This window comes from Schistocerca americana, chromosome 1 (assembly GCF_021461395.2).
Source record: "Schistocerca americana isolate TAMUIC-IGC-003095 chromosome 1, iqSchAmer2.1, whole genome shotgun sequence".
NCBI lineage: Eukaryota > Metazoa > Arthropoda > Insecta > Orthoptera > Acrididae > Schistocerca > Schistocerca americana.
The window spans coordinates 132,489,129-132,498,622 of record NC_060119.1 but is presented as its reverse complement, the minus strand read 5'-3'; the positions used below and the strand labels follow the sequence as shown (position 1 = coordinate 132,498,622).

Below are 9,494 nucleotides of genomic sequence, written 5' to 3'. Positions count from 1 at the left end.
CCTCTGTCTTCTGTAATAACATCTTTTCACATTTACTTAGGTTGCCATCTCGTTCTTTTTTTATCCCTTGGTATCCAACACAGAAATTTGTTACTCACTGTACCAACCAATCGTCTGACTACGAGTCTCGAAAACCTCCACTTAGTTTTCATTAATGTCACAATTACATCTTCCACTGCATTCTGGTCTCTGGTATAGCTATAGTGTTGTTTATTTTCCTGGCTCTACCAGCGAGTTCTATCACTTATTTTCCCACAGTTTGCTGAGAAACACTCATGTTTGCAGTTTGAAAATCCATTTCTCACTGCCATAACTCAAAACTAGCCACATAGACTGATTTAGATTTTATTAAGATCGGTTTACAATAAGTCTAAAAGAATTGTTGGCGGTCAACTACAGTGAAAAATTTGTTAACTGAACCAAATGATGCAGTCTTTTATAAAAACTTACTTCTGAGCATCTTCTGTGGAGTAATTCAGTCTGTGTAAGTAAGTGTTCTAAAATTATTTTATGCACTTCGGTATATACATATTTACATATTCCGACAAATTTGGTGCTCAGCTTCACATGATAAATGTTTCAGATTTTCGACTCATTTCATATCATTGGGGCATTTACTGGGCATTTCAGGAACAGTAGAATATCTCTCTTTTCCACTCGAGGTGGAGCGTTTTCTGCGAGAGGAATATCCCTGCTACCGGTATTATCAGAATATATTTGTCGATCATGAGCAGCACTGTCTATGTTAAGATCATTAACGACGCGGCGTGCGAACGCATCCTACGTGGGACCAAACAGCGGCTCTGATTCTTTCATGCTGATGGCAATGTGGAGGCGGTAGCCGTGGACCACGTGGGCTTAGGTACGCGTACGATACGCATTTTCGAACTACCATTCGAATTTCCTACAGAGGAAGTCGTCGCGGCTCTCCGACCACACGGCACAGCCCACGGTCGGTCAAACTGTGGAGAAGTGGACACAGTTTCGGGCATGTCCCGTCCTAAACGGCGTCCAAGAAGTCACCGTTGATCTCCGAAGCCACGTCCCGTCCTATTTACAGATCGGTGGATGCCGTGCAATAATTATATATGACGCCAGCCTCGGGTCTGTTCCGGGTGTGGCAAGACCACCACCTTAGATCCGAATGCCTACAAAGGCGTATTACGCAACTTCCAGCTGCCGAAGGACCATCCACGTCGCAACCTACGATGCTACCGGTGGCCTGCGCCGCTGCTCTTGCTTCTCCTATCCGCAACGACGCCCAGATGCCAAAAATGGCGCCACAAACGAGCCCCACCGTACCCAGACGTCGAGCGCTTCGGACGGCTCGCCGCCTCGGCCGGCCACCGATCCCGCTCCAACGGTGCCGACGCTACCGCCCACTTAGCCTACCCTTGGCAACACGATGGAGATCGACTCACTATCGTCCCTACGGCGGCCTTCCTGCCAGAGCGACGCGACGCCCTTCCGCCGTCGGACACGGAAGGTCGCATAAGAAAACAACGTTCTCCGAAACGTCGCAAGAGAAGGCGCCGCACAGCTTCCGGCCAAGAGAAGACGTTACAGGACGAGGATGACCCGCACGACGCCCACGATTCCGCTACTGCCGACGAAGACATTATGAGCTCGGAGACAACCACCGGTGTGCCTGGCCCCTGTCCTCCCGACGGCCCATGTGGACGCTGAACTACACTCCTGGAAATTGAAATAAGAACACCGTGAATTCATTGTCCCAGGAAGGGGAAACTTCATTGACACATTCCTGGGGTCAGATACATCACATAATCACACTGACAGAACCACAGGCACATAGACACAGGCAACAGAGCATGCACAATGTCGGCACTAGTACAGTGTATATCCACCTTTCGCAGCAATGCAGGCTGCTATTCTCCCATGGAGACGATCGTAGAGATGCTAGATGTAGTCCTGTGGAACGGCTTGCCATGCCATTTCCACCTGGCGCCTCAGTTGGACCAGCGTTCGTGCTGGACGTGCAGACCGCGTGAGACGACGCTTCATCCAGTCCCAAACATGCTCAGTGGGGGACAGATCCGGAGATCTTGCTGGCCAGGGTAGTTGACTTACACCTTCTAGGGCACGTTGGGTGGCACGGGATACATGCGGACGTGCATTGTCCTGTTGGAACAGCAAGTTCCCTTTCCGGTCTAGGAATGGTAGAACGATAGGTTCGATGACGGTTTGGATGTACCGTGCACTATTCAGTGTCCCCTCGACGATCACCAGTGGTGTACGGCCAGTGTAGGAGATCGCTCCCCACACCATGATGCTGGGTGTTGGCCCTGTGTGCCTCGGTCGTATGCAGTCCTGATTGTGGCGCTCACCTGCACGGCGCCAAACACGCATACGACCATCATTGGCACCAAGGCAGAAGTGACTCTCATCGCTGAAGACGACACGTCTCCATTCGTCCCTCCATTCACGCCTGTCGCGACACCACTGGAGGCGGGCTGCACGATGTTGGGGCGTGAGCGGAAGACGGCCTAACGGTGTGCGGGACCGTAGCCCAGCTTCATGGAGACGGTTGCGAATGGTCCTCGCCGATACCCCAGGAGCAACAGTGTCCCTAATTTGCTGGGAAGTGGCGGTGCGGTCTCCTACGGCACTGCGTAGGATCCTACGGTCTTGGCGTGCATCCGTGCGTCGCTGCGGTCCGGTTCCAGGTCGACGGGCACGTGCACCTTCCGCCGACCACTGGCGACAACATCGATGTACTGTGGAGACCTCACGCCCCACGTGTTGAGCAATTCGGCGGTACGTCCACCCGGCCTCCCGCATGCCCACTATACGCCCTCGCTCAAAGTCCTTCAACTGCACATACGGTTCACGTCCACGCTGTCGCGGCATGCTACCAGTGTTAAAGACTGCGGTGGAGCTCCGTATGCCACGGCAAACTGGCTGACACTGACGGCGGCGGTGCACAAATGCTGCGCAGCTAGCGCCATTCGACGGCCAACACCGCGGTTCCTGGTGTGTCCGCTGTGCCGTGCGTGTGATCATTGCTTGTACAGCCCTCTCGCAGTGTCCGGAGCAAGTATGGTGGGTCTGACACACCGGTGTCAATGTGTTCTTTTTTCCATTTCCAGGAGTGTATTTTACGGACATTGCAGAGTCGAGACTACAACACGAACCACTACATCATATTCTGCAGACAAAATGGACGATACACTGGTGTCTGCCTCCACGGCGTGGCACGAGGAGGAGGTTGAGGAGCAGGACCCGTTACGGACCCTGCGCATGTCAGGAACGATCCACTAATCATACTCCCCCCACAATCCCCTGCGGGCAAGCGGGATAACGTTCCACTGCGACGCCCACGCCTTTGTGCTGACACTAGAGAGGACCAGCCTCCAGCAGTCCGCAACTAGGCCTACCGGATAGCAACCATCAACACCAACAACATCCGTTTCAGGCGATACGACCACTGCCTACCAGGAGATGATTTTAACTGCGTTCTGCACCCGAAAGATCAGGTTCCACTCTATACTACATGCCAGGAACTATGTATAGTAGTGCGGGACCACCTGCTCCACGATTCGTGGGAGGTTCCACATGGTAACTGTTCTGGCTGTGCCTTTCTTAACAGTCATTCCATAAGCTGTCTAGACAGGATATATGCCTCATAGACTTTTAGATCTACGATACGGAGCGCCGAACGCGGGTCACTGGCCTTTTCCGACCAGTGCGCTTACATCTGCACGGTACTCCTTCCGCCGCAATCTGTGTGGCGCAGCCGTGCGCCATGGAAACTAAGTACTTCTCATCTTCATGACCTGACTTGTCGCCAACAAGTCACTGAGACATGGACAGCCCTCGAACGACGCCTTCCCCGCTACCGCTCGACATTGACATAGTGGATAGACTGCACCAAACCAGCGATCCGGAGGACACTAATGATAAACGGGAAGGATTTGGGCGACTGGCATCGCAACACTCTTGACTTCTATTAAGTGATTATCCGAGATCTGGACAAGGGATAGTGATAAGGACGCGGCACCACGATCATGTGGGTTTGGGAATCCCATCCATACATCGTATAGTGTCGGCCGAACGACGAGGTCATCGGCAGATCATCAACACTCTGACCACGCCTCATGGCCCGCAGGTGACCGATTAGAATGACATCGTTCAGGCATTCATCGAACACTATTGTCATAGGGAAAAAGATGCTGATACTGAAGCAGACGACTCCGTTTTACATTACGTCACGCGCACCCTCCCCCACACAGAGGCGGATACTTTGACAGTGGCGGTCACACGAGACGAAGCCGACAACGCAATCGACTAGGGTGCAGTCAACAGATGGCCCGGCGTTGATGGCTTACCGATTGAGTTTTAACGTGCCTTCCGGGATCTCATGGAGCCGTGGTGGACGACTATGTATCAAGAACTGATGACATCTGACCAAGCAATCCCATCCACCTTCGTTGAGGGCATCATCATTCCAGTCCACAAACCATCCTGTGGTTCGACGGTCATGAGTTACAGACCGCTCACCCTATCAATGCCGATTACAAGATTTTCGCTCGCTTACTGGCAATGCGTCTCCGAACAATGCTCCCTCATACATACAAACTGCCACAGGGGAATGCAGCGACTTAATTGCGATGGCGGCGGCCAGCAGATTCCATGCAGCGGTCGTCGCTATAGATTTCGATAGCGCCTTCGATAAAGTGCGGCCGGCCGTTGTGACCGAGCGGTTCTAGGCGCTTGAGTCCGGAACGGCGCGACTGCGGCGGTCGCAGGTTCGAATCCTGCCTTGGGCATGGATGTGTTGATGTCCTTAGGTTAGTTAGGTTTTAGCAGTTCTAAGTCTAGGGGACTGATGACCTCAGATATTAAGTCCCATAGTGCTTAGAGCCATTTGAACATTTGATAAAGTACGCCATCGTTTCCTGTTTTCGGTGGCGGCGGTAAGATTGACTGCTGTTGGGCGGCATTTAAATCGGCGAAGAGCCGCACGCCTGTCCCGGATGGCTCAACGGCACTCTTCTGTCCACCAAGGCACAAGGCGCCGCTTAAGAGTGCCAGAAGACTGTGGTATGGACAGGTCAGCAGCATGATGAACCACAAGCGTGATGTGATCCACCCATTCCTGTACGTTATTGTGGCGGTAAAAAAAGTCAACCGAGTGAACAGTGGCCAGTTAGCCCTGCCAATCATCCACGATGGTGGCCGCTGCTCCAGCAGTACACCATCCAGGAGATGAATGCGGATAGGGAAGTGATCGCTGGAATGAAGGTCGTCAATGACCTCCCAGTGAACAGAGTCGGTGAGGGTTGGAGAGCAGAAAGATAGGTCAATGGCTGATAATGACCCTGTAGCAGTAGAGAAATGAGTCGGCGTACCTGTGTTGAGGATGCACAACACTTGAGATGTTAGGAGGCTCTCCAAAATTCGACCTCGAGCGCAAAGAGAAGCTCGCCCATATTTTATGTAAGTGGCCAGCCAATAACAATTTCCTGTGACATTCTTGTTGCTATGTTTCCCTTTTCCTTAGGTTTTACTTTCTTATGTAGCATTTTCCTTCTTTTCCTGCTTTCTTTGAGTGTGTGCTTTAGTTTTCTTAGGTCTGTCCACATTCGTTCCTTTTAATGTGTGTCAGGGCGCTGATGACCTCGATGTTGAGCGCCCATAAGCCCCAACACACCACACAACCACCACATTGGTGGCGGCCCAAATGGGCATCCCCCCTCCGTTCCCCGACGTCCTCCAGCGTCTTTACAACAGTGCCAGTTCACGTGTCCAAGTCAATGGAAGTTTAGCAAGGCCAATAGCCATATGCCGTTCCATATGGCAAGGGTGCCCCCTCTCTACCCTCCTGTATGCCATTGCCCTTGAGCCCCTCGTTGGGGACTTGACAACCAAGCTCTTTTGCCTCATCCTTCGCCAACACACTTTTCGTTGTCGGGCATATGTTGATGACCTCCTCCCCCTCATTCGCTCCGGCTCTGAGATTCGAGCAGTCCTCGAACTGATCACACGTTACGGGGCTGCCGCTGACAATGCCATGAATACCGCCAAAACTTTTGCAATGTACATTGGACGAGGCCTCCAGGAATGTGAAGTGGCACCCCTGCCGCTCGTGCGGACCTTCCGGTACCTGGGCATTACCTTTACCCCCTTGGTCTCACGCACAGCGGCAACGAATTTCCGTCGCTTGTTAAACGTCATCCGCAACGACGTCCGCCAGCACCTCCTGCTCCGCCAGGACACACTTCAATGAGTTCAGTTTCTTAATCGTTATGTGGCGTCAAAGCTGGTCCACATCGCGCAAGTTCTCCCTCTGCTGACGGCGATTGGGCGCAACCTTCAGGCGGCCTTTGGCTATTATCTCACGGCTGGTTCCATGTAAGTCCGTTATGAGACACTTACCCTGCTCCCACGGGATGGTGGCCTCGGGCTTTGTGTGCGAGCTGTGGGCTTGTTCGTGAGTACTATGAAAAGTCAGTGGTCCGGACAGGGCACATCTCTAACCACAGCTTACTTGAGGTCCTCCTGCCTGCTTCCACCTCACCACCGGTGTATGTCGGCCACATCGTGCTTCATTTGTCTCACATTTCGAACTTCTTCGTCGACTACCGTTACACACATACCAGTCTCCCAGATATGCGCCCGCCCAGGACTAAGCACTTCAACAGCCTACTATTGCACCGTGTTCCCCGGAATGTGATGGAGACCAAACATCCCTCCATCCAGTGGCCCATAGTGTGGACTACCATCCACCAGCCCTTCCTCCCTACGGACGTCCGGGCACTGCGGTATCACATAATCAACAGGAAATTTGCCACAAAACAGCGACTGCACAAGATTGGCTTCTCAGATTCCCCTCATTGTCTCCTTTGCCAGCAACTGGACGCTGATGACCAGCGTCTGAATGCGTCTCTTTGTGAGATGTCTGGCGCTTCGTGCAGCAGATCATTGCCTGCTATCTTCGAGTGCCATCAGACACAATCGAACCACGATTGTCTCTACACCCGGAGTACAGACATTTTCCCGCCGCCAAATGTCATGCTATTACGTGGGTCAAATTGTGGGCGGTCGCTTATCTCCTTCATGAGGGACCTAAATCCCGCCTCGACTTCTGGACCTATTTACGAACAGCCCATGGAGCTCTCGAAAACACGCCACGTTACCGAACATTATTTGCTAACTATATTCGAGAGGTCTTTGTTAGACCTCCATTAAGTTGGGGGGTGCCTAGAGCTGAGGGCACCTAACCCTTCCCACTCTCCCCACCCGGCGGTATCAGAGTTTAAGCCAAGCCGCCTATGATCGATTCTATCTCTGACCTCCACGGATGGGAGAGCGCGTCGTAGATTGCGCGGATTTTATTTCTTATTTCTTTTCCTTTTTCTTTGTCCAGAATTTATATTATTTTCTTCTCTGTCGCTGTTGTATGTTCCACATAATTTCATAATAATAATGAATATTATAGAAACAAAATGCAAATAAATAAACAACAACAATGTCTTCCACTTCTGTTGATTCCTGTGTCTCCCACTTTCAGGCTCGGTGCTAGTGAGGGGGACATTGTGGTCTGGCCTCGGGTTTCGACCCCTGTCCACTTTTCTCCCTGAGCCCCCACCTGTCCATTAAATAAAAAAATATAGTAGAGTACTTAAAAACAAGTGGTAACATGCTTGCCTCCGATGCAGCGGGCCCTGGTTCGATTCCCGGCCGGTTTGGAGATTTTCTCCGCTCGTAGACTGGGCGTTGTGTGGTCCTCATCATCATTTCATCCTCATCTGCGGCACGCAAGTGGGCCAATGTGGCGTCGGCTGAAAGAAGACTTACACTCGGCGGTCGAACTTCCCCGGCTGGGGCCTCCCGGCCAACAACGCAATACGACCATTTTATTTTATTTTTTCTCATCTTGGGAATCACCTCAAACGTTTGCAATTCAGTTCTTCATGCTTTTAACAAGAAACTCTTCGGAAAAAATATTGAAACGTCATTAAAAAAGGTCGGGTGGTTAGGAAACCATTACCTGATGACCATAGCATTAAAGCTTGGATCATGATAGCACTCTCATACACATGCTGCCTAATGAATCCACTCTCAGCGCTACTGGGGAACAAAACACTATGAAACAACCAAAGGGAACTCCTTCCACCACACAAAATACCATAGACAAGGAGAACGCAGTAGTAGACAACAAGACAACTTAAATACATCTTATCTTTAGAACGATGAACCAAAGTACCTTGTAAGCAAGTTGACTCAATGCTGTACCACAATGACTGCCCCAACATTGCTTAAACACCGCTGACTCACACTTTAGGTATACACTGTTGCTGCAGCATACAGCAGTAAAGAGGAACAAAAACAAATACCTCTCCCAGAAGACACGCCAAAGGCAGCACAACAAACTGAATGTGGTGTCACTCTGACGAACCACTGGAATCGTGGGGATTTGTCCATAAGCAACCACAGCCGCAAAACCTGCTGATATGTTCCCGTCACTTCCGTAGACAATGAAACGTGACAAACATAACATGTAATGGCACACTGTACTTCGTACATCGTAGTGAGAAGATGGCAGGCAGAGAGCCTGCACTCGTTACCTGAAATTTTGCAGCATCCGGCCGCTACTAGTTATTTCGCTTCCTTTTCCGATCGCAAATAGAGCAAGTAAGAACGAATTTCTGTATTCCTACGTACAAGCCTAAATTTCTCTTATCTTATGTTTGTGATCTTTAGTTAGACCGAATTTCAGTTGGTGTGATGAATGGCAGCTTACTGTAAATGTAGAAAAATGTAAGTTAATGCATATGAGTTGGAAAAACAATCATGTAATTTTCGAATACAGTATCAGCAGTGTGCTACTTGTCACATAGGCAGGCCAATAGAACTCAATAGAACGAAAAACCAGTCCAAGTTGCAAATATTTTATTTTCATTCGATGACTAGTTTCAGGCCGAGACGAATTTTCAAATCATCATAACAAAGTCGAAAATCGCATTTCCAAAGATGTCAAAAGTCAACGGCCTTGCCGCAATGGTAACACTGGTTCCCGTCAGATCACCGAAGTTAAGCGCTGTCGGGCTGGGCTAGTACTTGGATGGGTGATCATCCGGTCTGCCGAGCGCTGTTGGCAAGAGGGGTGCACTCAGCCCTTGTGTGGCAAACTGAGGAGCTACTTGATTGAGAAGTAGCGGCTCCGGTCTCGGAAACTGACATACGGCCAGGAGAGCGGTGTGCTGACCACATGCTCCTCCATATCCGCGTCCAGTGATGCCTCTGGGCTGAGGATGACACGGCGGCCGCTTGGTACCGTCGGTACTGTTGGGCCTTCATGATCTGTTCGGGAGGAGGAAAGATGTCAAAAAATGTGTAATGCACGTTTTTTGACACCTTCGGAAATGCCATTTTCGACTTTTTTATGTTGATTTGAAAATTCGTCTCGGCGTGAAACTATTCATCGAATGAAAAATAAAATATTTGGAACTTGGACTGGTTTTTTGTTCTAT

At 50.6% G+C, this 9,494-nt stretch overlaps 1 pseudogene; it reads left to right on the top strand.

Annotated features, from left to right (window-relative positions):
• The first annotated feature begins 9,003 nt into the window (after nt 1-9,003).
• On the top strand, nt 9,004-9,121 carry LOC124561214 (annotated as a pseudogene).
• The last annotated feature ends 373 nt before the right edge of the window (nt 9,122-9,494 follow it).